We start from the raw sequence: 13,986 nt of genomic DNA on the forward strand, positions 1-13,986 counted from the left end.
TGTATTCTGTTATGTCATGAGTGTCCGTACCTCAAAAACAATTGCTGTCCCTCATCCGTATGTGCCTTGATGTGGCTTGTTTTTTCTGTCTCTGTGTGTATGTACCTCTTCTGTGTCCCTGTGTCTGTCCCTTCCCATTTCCCCACTATCTTTTTTCTAGTAGGGTGGCATAGCGTGAAGGAGAACAGGCTGACATAAGACAGACTTGGGTTCACAAGTCCCCACCATGGGGCTCTGGCGCTTTAGATAAGATGCTTAGCTCCTTTCACCCTGTCACTCATTTCCACCCTTGTAACAGCCAGTGGCGGGGTTTGTTGTTGAACTAGAGACAAGGTATGGAAAGCACCTAGCATAGTGCCTAGCACATAAGAAAAGCTAATAAATGGTGGCTACTATTATTCTTTCTCTTTTCTGCCTTTCTTCTTCTTAAATTCATGCTTCCTCTTGCTCTCTTAATTTTCCAAAATATGGAAGTGAAGCCACAGTGTTTTTAAAAAAATCTTTTTTGTTTTTTTAATATTTAAAGTACAGGAATGGATAAATATCAGTTAGAATTCTTTCATTGCAAATGTCAAACCCCTGGCTTAAAAAATGAAGAGAAACTGCTCTAAAAAATAAAGTCTGTTAAACAAGACAGTAAAGGGAATCTTTTGGTTCATATAACTGAATAGTCCAGAGGTAAACCTGGTTTAGGTGAATCTTTATCCAGTGATTCCATGTCACCAAGGGCCAGCCCTCCCTCCGCTCTGCTCTGGCATTCAAAGTGTCAGTTTCCACAGGTAGCCCCCTGACAGCTTCAGGGTCCCCTTTAGGGGGGTCCCCTTCAGGGTCCCCATAGCCAAATGGCTGCTGCAGTTCCAAACTATATGTGAGTGTGTGTTGTACAAAGTTTATTTTTGCTTTATTATACCTCACATTAATCATGTGCCTCAGTTCGTGGCACGTGGTCGTCATCACTCAGTACAAGAACTCAGTTCCTCATTTTGTTATAAATTAGGTTTCTCCTTTCCTCCTTAGTCCTTACTCCCCTCTGTCCCACAGACACCCACTGTTACTTTTTTGATATGTGCCCCTTGTTATATATTCATCCTTCTAAAATACAAATTGTTATTTTGTGTGTATGCAATTTTAATTTATACTAATATTCCCGTGCTATAAATCTTGCTGTTTCCTACTTTTCTCACTTTCTTAGATTTATCTTCCTTTATGTTGCTATATGTACATCCTGTGTGTTGCTTCTTATCGCTGCATAGTATTCCACATGTGCATCCTCCACATTTTACTTACCCGTCCCCCTACAGGTGATACCTATGTTGCCTCCAATTTCTTCTTACCATAAGAAAGGCTATAGTTAGTCTTCTGTGAATTGCCTGTTCATCTGTGCTCATTATTCAATTGCATTTTCATCTTTTTTGTTGTAGATAGTAATCTCTTATCAGTTTTAGATGTGTCGGATATTTTAGTCTGTCACCTGTCTTTTATGTTGTCTATGGCATCCTTTATTGAAGAGAAATCCTTACTTTTGACAGTCAAATCGATCTTTTTGTCTTACATTTATGTTTTGAGGGGTTTGTTATGAAATATTCCCTACCCCTAGGTCACAAAGATATCCTCCTACATTTTCTTCTAGTAGCTTTATGATTTTACCTTTCACTTTTTCATTTATAATCCGTCTGTTGTCCATCTTTGTGTATTGTGTAATGCAGGGATCCAGCTTTATTTTTCTGCATTTAGTAAGCCAGTTTTCCCAGCACCATCTAGTGAGTCTCCCCTTAATTTTTCGTACCATTTTTATCATATGTCGATTTCTCATATATGCAAGGGTCTATTTCTGAGCTCTATTCTGTTCCATTGTTCTTTTTATTTCTGCACCAATATCCTACTGTTTTTTCGTTACTGTGGACTTATCATATGCCTTAATATCTAGTAAGGAGAGTCTCCCTCTTTGCTCTTCTATGTTGACTCAGCTAATTGTGGAGTTTTATCTTCCTATATAAATTTTAGAATAAAATCTTCAAGTTCCATTACAAAATCCAGCTGAAATATTTGTTAAGATTGAATTTAATTTGTAGAGGAGTTTAGGAAGAATAAGTCTTTGCTCTGTTAAGTTACCTCATTCATAATATATCTCTTCATTTATTCAAATCCTCTTTTATGTCTTCTAATAAAACGTGTTCATTTTCCCTGTAAAGTTATTGTTCACGTATTGATTTCTAGGTACTTTATAGTGTTTGCTTTTATGAATGCTATATTATTCTCTATTATGTTTTCTAGTGTTTTTTGCTGGTATCAAGGAATGCTGTTGATTTTGTATCCAGCAACTTTACTAAACTCTCTTATTCTAATAACTCATCTGATTATTTTATTAGCTTTTCAGTGGAGATGATTCATATAATCTACAGATAATGACAGTTTAATCTCCTCTCCCAATTCTTTCACTTTTTGTGTCTTGTTTTATCTTATAGACTGGTCCTTTAATGCTATGTTAGACAGTAGTGGCGAAAGTATTTTAATGGGAAAATATCTAAATTTTCTCTGTTAAGTATGGTGTTTATTGTAGATTTTTGATATATAGTTTTTATGAAGTTAAGAAAGTTCTATTCCTAATTTCCTGGGAATATTGATCACAAGTATGAGTTGAATTACGTTAAGTGTTTTTCCCATAACACTTATATATGATCAGCATTTGCAGAAAATTTCTTAGAAATATATTCATAATATTTTTTATTATAATAATCTCTGTTGTATTTGTATTTGTTTCCCTGTTTTCATTCTCTGTTTTGTTTAATGCATTTTCTCCCTCTTTTTCTTTTTCTTTTTTTTTTTTTTTTTTATGAGGAGATCAGCCCTGTGCTAACATCTGCCAATCCTCCTCTTTTTTTTGCTGAGGAAGACTGGCCCTGAGCTAACATCCATGCCCATGTTCCTCCACTTTATATGGGATACCGCCACAGCATGGCTTGCCAAGCAGTGCGTCAGTGCGCGCCTGGGATCCGAACCGGCAACCCTGGGCCGCCGCAGCGGAGCGCGTGCACTTAACCGCTTGTGCCAGCTCCCATCCCTCTTTTTCTTATTCAGTCTTGCCAGAGGTTTGTCCCTCTTAATTTTTCAAAGAACCATGAAATTTATTGAGTGCGTATGTGTTCATTATGGTTATCTTTTTGATCTGTTGTTCTTTTTAACAATATATAATGTCCCTCATTTTTCTTTATGACATGTTTTTGCCCTAATATTAAATCTGATATCCTCAAAATATTCCATTGTATGAATGGTATCTATATCCTCAAAAATATTCCATTGTATGAGTATATTACATTTTTATTTACCCGTCCATCACTTGATATACACTTGGGCTGTTTCTACATTTTGGATATTATGATTAATGCTGCTATGAACATTTGTGTACACGTTTTTGTATGGATGTATGTTTTCAGTTCGCTTGGGTATACACCTAAGAGTGGAATTGCTGGGTCGTGTGGTAACTCTATGTTTAATTTTTTGAGGCACCACGAGACTGTTTCCCACAATAGCTGAACGATTTTATGTTCCTACCAGCAATGTATAAGAGTTTCCATTTTTCCACATCTTTGCCAGTACTTATTATTTCCCATTTTTTTGGTTTTAGCTATCTTGGGAGGTATAAAGTAATATCCTCCTTTGATTTGCATTTTCCTAATGACTAATAGTGTTGAGCATCTTTTCATGTGCTTATTAAGTACTTAAAATATTAAGTGTAACATACTTATATTAGTATATTAAGTATAAAAACACTTCTTCCAGGAGAGTTTTCTTTTTTCTTTTTTTTTTTTTATAATTTTATTTCTTTCTTTCTTTTTCCCTAAAGCCCCAGTAGATAGTTGTATGTCATAGTTGCACATCCTTCTAGTTGCTGTATGTGGGATGTGGCCTCAGCATGGCCAGAGAAGCGGTGCATCGGTGCTTGTCCGGGATCCGAACCCCGGGCCACCAGCAGTGGAGCACGCGCACTTAACTGCTAAGCCACAGGGCCGGCCCCAGGAGAGTTTTCAAAGAGACTCATTGTGCTGTAAACTTTAAGGCCTTATATGTTTGAAGGTATCATTTTTCCATCCTAAATTAAATAATAGTTTAGCTGGGTATAATATTCTAAGTTATTTTCCTTCATCACTTAGAAAATATAACGTCATTGCTTTTTTGTCTCCAGTGTCTCTGTTAGGAAGACTAATGTCAATCTAATTCTTATTCTTTTGTGGACCTCAAGCTTTTAGAATTTTACTTTTGTCTTCAATGTTCTTAAATTTCACTATACTGTATCAAAGTTTTGGTTTTTCTGTATTTATTCTCTTTGGTGCTCCATGAGACCTTTGAATTGGAGTCCTTTTTATCTTTAATTTTTGAAAGTTCTTACTTATGATTTCTTTAAATATTCACTTCCCTAAATCCATTTTCTCTCTTTCTGGGACTCATGTTGTACAGATATTGATTTATTATTATTATTATTACCTGTTAAATGTTCTTTCCTATTTTCCATCTCTTTCCAGTACCTTCTGGGAAAATTCCTTGAGCTGCTCTAGTTCATTATTCATTTTTCAGCTATGTAGCCATTCTTGTTTTTATCTAATCTATTGGGTTTGTTCATCTATTCCATATTTCATACCCAGTATTTCCATTTGGTTCTATGCAATTGCTTGTTCCTTATTATCCTCTTATCTCTGTGTGGATCTTTATTATGCTAATTTTAAGCTGGTCATCTGTCTTATTCCATTCTGGTTTGTCTAGTACAGTTTGTTCCATTTATTGTTTCTTTTGTTGTGACTGTATGCCTCAAACATCTGATTATTTTCACCTGTGAGCTTGTTTTTTCCTGGGTTTATCAGCTTTCTTAGCTGGTGATGTATACAAGAGGAGAGGCCAAGGTCCGGGCCCTAGCATGTACTAGTGGGTTGGAAGCATCTGGGGGCATTTCCCACAGCAAGTCCCAGGCTCCAGAGTTAGACCTTGAACCAAACTGTGAGTCCAATCCTATAGTTTATTGTTTTCTACTGACTTACTCAAGTGGCTTATCTCTGTGTGTTTTTGGTGATATTTTTTTATATATCCTTGTACTTTGGAACTTTAGCTATGGGTATTCTTTAAGGCCTGGATTTAAAGTGTGTTCCTCTAAAGAGTATTTGAGTTTGCTTCTTCCAGACTCCCAAGAACAGTACCAACCTAGGACCTCTTCAAACTAAATATTCAGCTTAAGGATTTCAGGGCCACAGAGATAGGATGAATTTTAGCCACAAAGGCATGTGAGTGGTTGTTGCTGGTGATTAAGAACTCTTGCAGAAGGTTCCACACCCTGCCACCCCACCCTGAGACAGAAATGTCTCTTCTTGGTAAAGTCAGGGATATTTTTTCTTCATTCCCAGCAATGAGGTCAGTCATTGGGGGTTCCATCATTTTGCACAGGACTTTTTTTTTTTTTTTATAATTATTATTTATTTATTTTTTTCCCCCAAAGCCCCAGTAGATGGTTGTATGTCACAGTTGCACAGCCTTCTAGTTGCTGTATGTGGGACGCAGCCTCAGCATGGCCGGAGAAGCAGTGTGTCGGTGCGCGCCTGGGGTCCGAACCCCGGCCGCCAGCAGCAGAGCGCGTGCACTTAACTGCTAAGCCACGGGGCCGGCCCGGGTTCCATCATTTTGCACGACTCTATGATCTGACCTCCCACCATGCTAGTCTGAGGCTTTCTTTCCTTTTGATTGCCTAAGGCAAATTAAAATCCAGACTCTAGGCCGCGGGGGATCAGCACATATCCTCACGGCAAATGCTGCTTTCAGTGCTCACTTACCCATTCCTTCTCCTTTATGACTTCTGGTTATTCTGGCTTCCTTTACTTTCCCGTCAGCTCAGTCATGCTTTAAGAAAGTATTTTTGTGTGTTTGTTAAAATTGCACCCAGCACTTGAAGGTGTTTTATATCCAGAGAGATTTCTCTGCACATCTAATCTTCCATAATGTCAAAAACAAAAGTCCTATATATATTTTGTATAAAAATAGTTATATCTATATATAAACATATAACATAAATAATATTTAATATAATTAACATAAAATATAATGAATATATAAATATTAATGGTTCTATATTAACTGTACATTCCCACAGTCCAGTTCGTAAGTCAGACTGTCCTGTGTCACCTACAGTGCGTCAGGTATCCTGCTGAAAGGAGTTCCATAAGGAGGAAGGGTTGACAAGGGTAACTTCATTTACTAAAATGGGACTCTTTCTGTGTCAGTTTCACCAGAAACCCCAAAGGCTGAGAACAAAACAGTAGGTGCCAAGTGCATCCACATTCTAAAGGGAGGAGGAGCTAGATCAGCTATGTGCCACATGCTAAGAGATTGTGAACCTGGTACTCAGAAGCACTAGCTCCATCCTGGGAAGGATTAGCTCACATCCACCTCCGTGCTGTATAAGAGAATGTGAGACTATTTCTTTGGAAGCAGTTGTCAGTATGCTGGACATTTCCCTCCTCCCCAAGCAGGAGAGGGTGGAGATGCTTCCTCTTCACCTCATGCCAAATGAGGGGGCACTTCAAGAGGACCCTTTGGAGAGCTTGATGCATCCTGTGGAGTTTGAGAGACACAGGGACTGGTGTCTGACTCACTTCTAAAAGTCTAAAGACAAATTGTAGGTGGCTAGCTCCTTGAGAAGGCTGCATTCGGCACGGCTTAAACTCCCAAAGTTCCTGAGTTCCTGTGGGCCTCATGTGGTTCTCGAGAAAGGGAGGCAGATTTGGTCATTTTAAGAAGGAATCCAGCCAAAAGGAACACATGGAGGGATGAAATGACCTCAATGGAGGTGAGGCTGCTGGAAACTAAGGGGCTGGGGCGGGAATCCTAAGTAACTAGAGAAGGCGTGGCCTACAAGGGAACTACAGGTGAGAGATCCCCAGTGACGGAGAAACTCTTGAGAACCCACGAGAAAGCACCTATAAGAAGCAACGTTGGAATCTGCTACTCCCAGAGGACACTAACGTCAGTTTACAGCTCTACCAATCAAGTCAGACCTTACCCCTTCTTCCTTCCCTTGCTGCAGCTGGAGAGCAGGCCCAAAGCAGCAGGTAGCAAGTGGGGAGGAGGTAGTATGTGAGAAATGGAAATGACACTCGCCATGCCCCCACTCCCCCTCACATTTCCAGGCTAGAGGAGGGGAGAAGTTTTAAATTAACTGACATTTGAAGCTTTGATATGACACTGGATGAGACGTGTTAATACCTAGAAAAAGAGACTATTTTTTAAATGATGATGATGATGATAACTCTTTAACCTGTTTGTTACCTAAGAGATTGGAAAGCTGTTTCTTCCAGGCATAAGAAAGAACAAATCATTACAGCAGTTTTGTAGGGACATTTATGAGAAAACAAAGTTACTTTCTGTTTATTCCTTACAAGTCTAGCTTGTTCCATGAAAAGGTTGCATTTGAGAAGCAGAAGAGCAGATCAGGGAGATGGAGAGGTTGGCCGTGTCCTCCAGCCCTCGCTGCCCATTCAGCCTGCAGCAACCTCAGCTGAAAATGGGGAGAAGTTTTATTGGATGAAGTTTGGAGTTTTAGTGTTATTCAGACTGAACTTTTTTAAAACCAAAGAAAAAAGGCTAATTGTCCTATTATTTCCTGGAAAACCTTGTGTGAACCACCCATGATTTCATGCTGGAAAGGAAGGAGTCAGCCAGGAGGTTCGCAAGCAGCAGTGGTAAGAGGAATGAATTGCTCTCTGCTTGCATCTAGCAAGTCCAGCTCACTTGTTAATAGTCATATTTATTTCTGAGTATTATAATCTATTGCAGTTTATATGCTACAGGATGTTTTCAGTAAGGTTAATTTGATTAAAAGTAAGACCTTTGAATAGTAGAAACTACTATGTAATGGGAAGTAGTCATGAAAATCCTGTAAACCACATGGAGATCAAGTGATTATCTTGCTGAAAAGTATTTATAAGAGTTGTCAAACTTAAAAATGAATTACCTATTTTTCTTTTACAAAAGAGGCAAGTGTTTCTCATTTGCTGCCCTTTTCTGTGATGACAATAGGCTATCGGGAGTATGCTGCTGTGTGGTCTGTAGACTGTTTTTTGGCAGCCAGCATTCGTTTCCACATCCTTCTATGCTACTCTCTGTATCGCAGGGACTAGAATTATGGAAACTACATTTCCCAAACTCCTTTGCCTTCAAGGTTCTGGATGTGATTTCTTTCTGCCAGTGTATACATGTGAGATTTTGTAGGTGGGAGGAAAAGTGGTATTATTTTTTTCTCTGGCAGCATCTAGTAAAATGGTTAGGCCATGGTAGACTTGAAGTTCTGCCTTAGCCTCCAAGTGATCCCCTATCAGCCCCATATCTCCATACTTGGGGGCAGCTCTGATCAGCAGCGGTGGTTCCCTGCATTTTTTTGACCTGGGTGACAGCAGCGACCTTCTAATACTCTGAACTGCTGAATGTCAGTGGCAACTTCCCCTAGCTCCTGCAGTCCTTCTAATAGTGCCCTAAGCATCTCAATGCCCTGCACGCAGTTCCTTTCTGCTTGAAAGGCTTACAGTGGTTTCTCTTCTTCTGACTGAGCCCTGATGGATACAGCTGCCTAGTTGATATTTTGAAAGAAATGAACATACCTAATGCATCCCTTTAAGTTAAAAGTAATTTTTTAAAGCTATAAGTGAGGCATTAACTGCCTTTTTAAAAGAAACTCATGCTGTGAAAAGAGAAATTTGAAAATGGATGTTTAGAAATGTTTATCACTATGTGATTTTGTTGCCCAAAATAATGTGTTAAACCAAGATTTTCAAAATAATGAAACATACTGAATTACGTTGTTTCCAATAAAATAAACAATCTTTACTGAGAGAAATAAGGACTTTTTTTACTGTTAATAAACAAAATAAAAATATTTTCAAAATATTGTCTATTTCATTTTTAAAATATCTTTTTTATTTCTATTTTGTACATGATTTAAATGTATACACTACATTGATTCGGTAGTACATGTATATAACTTTAAAATAAATACAAAGACTTCTATGGGAGGCACACGATTTTTACTGCTATGGATACACAATCAAAAAAGTTTTGAAATCACCGCTTCAGGACACACATCTATAGTGTCACAATTGATGGAAGCAAGTGCCTAAACATGTATACTCTCAGATATGCCCTCTTTTATTAGTCCTGGCTCTTTCCCACCAAAATTTCCCCCAGATTCCCATGTGCACGGCCAGGTAGCCAGTCACTGCTGTAGTTGCAGAGTTAAGACTGGACTCTTGGGGGTCTGTTCCCACTGTTTCATGGGCATAGAAAGCTTGTCCCAGAACTCCTCCCTTACCCTCACAGAGCTTGAAGGCCAGAAGAATGGTGGCCTCACAATGGTTGCGGAATGGCGGTAGGGTCTCTCTGCTTGAAAGTATGGGCATTGCTCCACCCCAACACATGCACACGCAAGCTAAAGATGCCAGAGCCCTCACATCATTTGGGTCTCTGCTCAAATGTCACCTTATCAGTAAGGACCTCCCTGAACACGTTATAAAGCAGCAGGTCCCAGTCCCCTGCCCCCGCCTTTATTTTTCTCCAGAGCGCTCATCACCATTTGACAAGTTTTATGTTTTACTTGTTTATTTGATTATTGTCTGTCTTCCCGTTTCCAGAATGGAAACTTCATGAGTATAGGACGTTTTACTTATTCTGCTTGCTTTTGTTTCCTTAGCATCTAGGAGAGTGCCTGACTCATAACACATGAGTCAGCTCAATAAAAATTCATCAAATGATAAAATATTTGCTTTCCCAGCCTCCCTTGACCAAGACAGGGGAACATGACCCAGGCCGTGCTAATTAGAAGTACTCACCCCAGGGGCCGGCCCGGTGGCGCAAGTGGTTAATGCACGCGCTCCACTGCGGCAGCCCGGGGTTCGCCAGTTCGGATCCCAGGCGCGCACCTACGCACTGCTTGTTAAGCCGTGCTGTGGTGTCCCATATAAAGTAGAGGAAGATGGGCACGGATGTTAGCCCAGGGCCAATCTTCCTCAGCAAAAAAGAGGAGGGGATTGACATTGGATGTTAGCTCAGGGCTGCTCCTCCTCACAAAAAAAATAAAAATAAAAAAAAAGTACTCACCCCAGAACGTAACTCTTGGGTAATGACTTAATCCATTCTGGCACAAGTGGAAGCAGAGAAGCCACTACAGCCAGTGTCCTGGAGCAGCAGTTTTGGTGCTGGTGTCCAGTCCCTGTCCAGTGTCAGTGTGTCAGCACTGCAAGCTGTAGCAGCTGTGCCTGGTGCTGTTTTCACTGGACCAGATTGGGGGCAGGATTTTGTGTCAGGTTCTTGGCTGTGTAGCTTCCAAGCCTGGTCTCTAGCCTTACCAGGAAATTCTGAGAATCACCCAGCATCTTTTTAATAAGAATCCCTTTTCTGCTATAAAACTTAAAAAAAATTTTTTTTTTAGATAGGTATTGGAGTTACATTGCCTGCAGTCAAATACTGGCTTCACCACTGACCAGTTAGTAATGTTGGCTAAACCATGAAGCTGCTCTGAGCTTGTTCCCACATTTGTAAGTGGGTAAATCAGAGTATACCTCATAGGATTATGGTGAGGGTCAAATGGGGCGTTGCTTGTGAAGTGCACTGGTACATAGTTCACACGCTTGCAACCCCAGGTTATATAAGGCCAACAGAAGTGTTTTGTTTGACAGTGTTGTTTTTAACTGCTAACATTTAAGTTAGGGCATTTCATAAAAATTCTGGATTTACAACTTCTCTTGAAAAATTAGAAGTGCTGGCAACACTGGGACCACATTCGTACTGCAACAATGCGATTGTGCTCAAAAGAGCCTAGCTCCTTGGGAGGAGATAGGAACCCACCTGGCCTGATTCACTCTTGTTACCTGCCTGGTCTCTGCTGTAGGGTTTTGAGTTTGTAGCCCTACACTAGGAATATAAAGATTTTTTAAAGCTGCAAAATTAAAAAGTTTGGCTAAATTAAGAATGTTTTTCAGACTGATTTGGTTTTCTCTTGCTGCACGGTAATTCCAAAACTTAGTGAATTATTCCCAAACAACAGCTATTTTATCTTGAGTTTCTTTGGGCTGACTGGGTTTAGCTGGGCACTTCTCTGTTTCCTATGACACTGGCTGACTACAGTCATTGGGGTGCCACTGGAGTGGGACATTCAAGATGGCTCACTCACATGGTTGGTAATTGGTGCTGTCAGCTGAGAGCTTAGCTGGGCCTGTCTTGGTACTCCTCCACGTGCCTTGGGGTTTTCACATCACCGTAGCTAGATGAGAAGCAGGAAATGAAAGTTCCCAGTTTTAAGGCCTGGGGTTCCACAGAGCCCCAGAATGTCACTTCTGTTACCTCTGCTGGTCAAAGCTAGTCACGAGGCCAGCTCAGATTCAAGAAGGGTTGAGGTGGGTGGGACGGGAAGTAAGCTTCACCCTTTGATGTAAGGAACAACATGCATAAAAGGAAGATTGTTGGGGGGCCATCTCTACCTAGGGCTAACATTGTTTGATTATCTATTTACTCTGCCTTAGTGTAAGAATGGCTTATCGCTTAGGGTGGAAGAAGAGCCTGTTGGCAGTTCAGTAAGAAGGAATTTAGAATTACTTCTTGTTGCCTGTACCACAACGTATTGTTATTGAAGACCTACTTCAAATAAATTCTTCCTCAAAGCTAGCTTAAATTTGCTACAACTTAGAAAGCTGGTTAAACAAATTTATATTAAGAAGAGAATACCTGACAGCATTCTCCCTAACCCCTCCTACATTACAGGTTGATAAAACGAATATTTTATGAGTGTGACAGGGAGAGATTCATTCATTCTGTTGACCTTAGACAAATAGCCAGTTATTTCTCCAGCAAAAATAGGTTTATTTGGGATCAGCAAAGAAGTGCAATTCCGGGTTGGCTACCATGACCAACGACATGCAAGCCCTAAGCAACATGGGAAGGAGAAACTCTTTCATAGACGGGCAGAGAAAGTAGAGAAGGCTATCATAAACAAACAGTCCATTAGAGGAGACTGGGAGTTCAAGAAGTGCAGTGGCTTTTCAATGGCTGAGTTGTAACAGTCTCTCATTTGCTGAGCTGCTGATGGGCAAGAGAGTGTTCTTCCTGTTGGGCTCTGCAATCTTGGTAGAGCGTGAGAGCTCCCCCTTCTGGCCTCCCGAGTCCGTTTTAAATGAAGTTTCTGTGTTTTCACGGTTCACATGAAGTCATACTAGTTTCCTCTTCTGTTGATTCTGGAAGCGGCAAGATTCTAGCCAGAGTATGAAAGGTTATATCAAAGTTGGCCACAGCTAGAGCTGGCAGACTCTGACCAAGACCTAGGAGAGACCTGTTAGAGTGGAAAGTCAAGAGTCTGAGCAGTTGCATCTTGGCTCGTGGACGACGATGGAGCTGAGACAAAGGTAATCTAGCTTGAGAAAGGTAAGATTACATAGGTAATCTAGAGCAGCCCAGCGGAGGTGAAATGAATCATTTTAACCTTGCCATACTGACCACAAGGACCTAGGGAAGTGTCTGATCTAGACTTCCCCAGAACACTTGAAGCCGAAAAGGTAAATAGAAATATTAATATTTAAGTTTCAGGCAGAGGGAATAACATAAGGTGTGGAGAGGAAGGCAAGGAGAGAATTTCAGATACCTGGAGCAGAGGGTGAGAGGAAACGAATAGAGAGAGATGAAGGTTAAGATATAGGCAAGGGTCAATTTAGGCAGGGTCCAGTAGCCTGAACTTTATTTTACGGGCAATGGGTAGCCACTGCGAGATTTTCAAGAAGTGGTAAGGTCGCTGAAATTCACAAAGAAAAGTGACTTGTCGAAGATACACAATTAGGAGCAGAACCAGAAAATGAACTAACTCCCGATTATTTCTAATTAACTAATTCCTGATGAATTAACTACCCATTCCTCGCTGTCCCGTGTTCATCACTGACCCGCCAATTCAGAAACAAAGTACACGTCTTCAACGCGCCACTGGCTCTGCGGAAGTGGCCTCAGCCTTTCAACCGGAAACAGAAAATGACCGCTGCGGACGCCACCTAACGACCGGCTGGAACCAAGCTAACTCCGGAAAGCCGCAAGACCGGAAGGGGCCGGCTGTTTCCGGTTAAGACCCGACAGAGTAGAAGCTCAGAGGGCGAGTCTCCGCGATTCGGCCAGTGTGCCCAGCGCGCCCGGCTCTGCGGCGCCGCGTGCCCGCTTTTGCGCAGGCGCGGGGGCTACCCCGCAAGGAAACGCGTAGGCAAAATCGTGCGCGCGCCGGTTCTCCGTCCGGCGCATCGTTGCTGTCTCGAGGGTAAAACCTTTAGAGCTGTAATGTGTCCTTTTGTTCTCCGAACTACAACTCCCGGCATGCCTCGCCCTTCATATTGGTACTAGCTGTGGTTTCCCAGGATAGGTTAAAAAGACACATAAATGATGACGTGCCACTGAGGAAAAAAACTGAATACGTTGTTTGAGCGTCTCGTTTGCAGAAGCCCCAGTGGCCTAATGGATAAGGCATTGGCCTCCTAAGCCAGGGATTGTGGGTTCGAGTCCCATCTGGGGTGACCAGCCTTTTTGCCTTTAAAATGCCTTTTTTGCTTTCCTAAACAAAGCGAAATATACTAACTTAATTTTACCTTTTAAAAATGGGAAATGTATGTGCAGTTTTCCTAGGTGTTGGGCTACAGTTTACGAGGATCAGCATACTCCATTTCGTTCCTCTGATCCCTACCTCCCGTAAGATTCCTGGGAAGTCGATACATTGAATTTTGATATCCCCTCTGGAAATCAAAAAGATTTTCTCAGCGTGTTCTATTTCAAATCGACACCAACTCCCGCCAAGCCCTCTTTCTCTCGAGACTCAGCGGGCAGCCAGCTAATGGCGTCTTAAATTACTCAGTAAGGAAAGGACCTCCTTTTACCTCGCCCGGCCTTTCTCAGGGTTTCTTAAGGATCTGGTTATTCAGTTACATTCGGCTTTTGTTT

At 41.1% G+C, this 13,986-nt stretch overlaps 1 non-coding gene across 1 annotated transcript; it reads left to right on the forward strand.

The window, feature by feature from the left end:
• The first annotated feature begins 13,492 nt into the window (after positions 1-13,492).
• TRNAR-CCU (transfer RNA arginine (anticodon CCU)) lies at positions 13,493-13,565 on the forward strand. Its single transcript has one exon. It is a non-coding gene; the product is annotated as a tRNA-Arg (tRNA).
• Positions 13,566-13,986: the final 421 nt, after the last annotated feature.

Source organism: Diceros bicornis, chromosome 3 (assembly GCF_020826845.1).
Source record: "Diceros bicornis minor isolate mBicDic1 chromosome 3, mDicBic1.mat.cur, whole genome shotgun sequence".
Taxonomy (NCBI): Eukaryota; Metazoa; Chordata; class Mammalia; order Perissodactyla; family Rhinocerotidae; genus Diceros; species Diceros bicornis.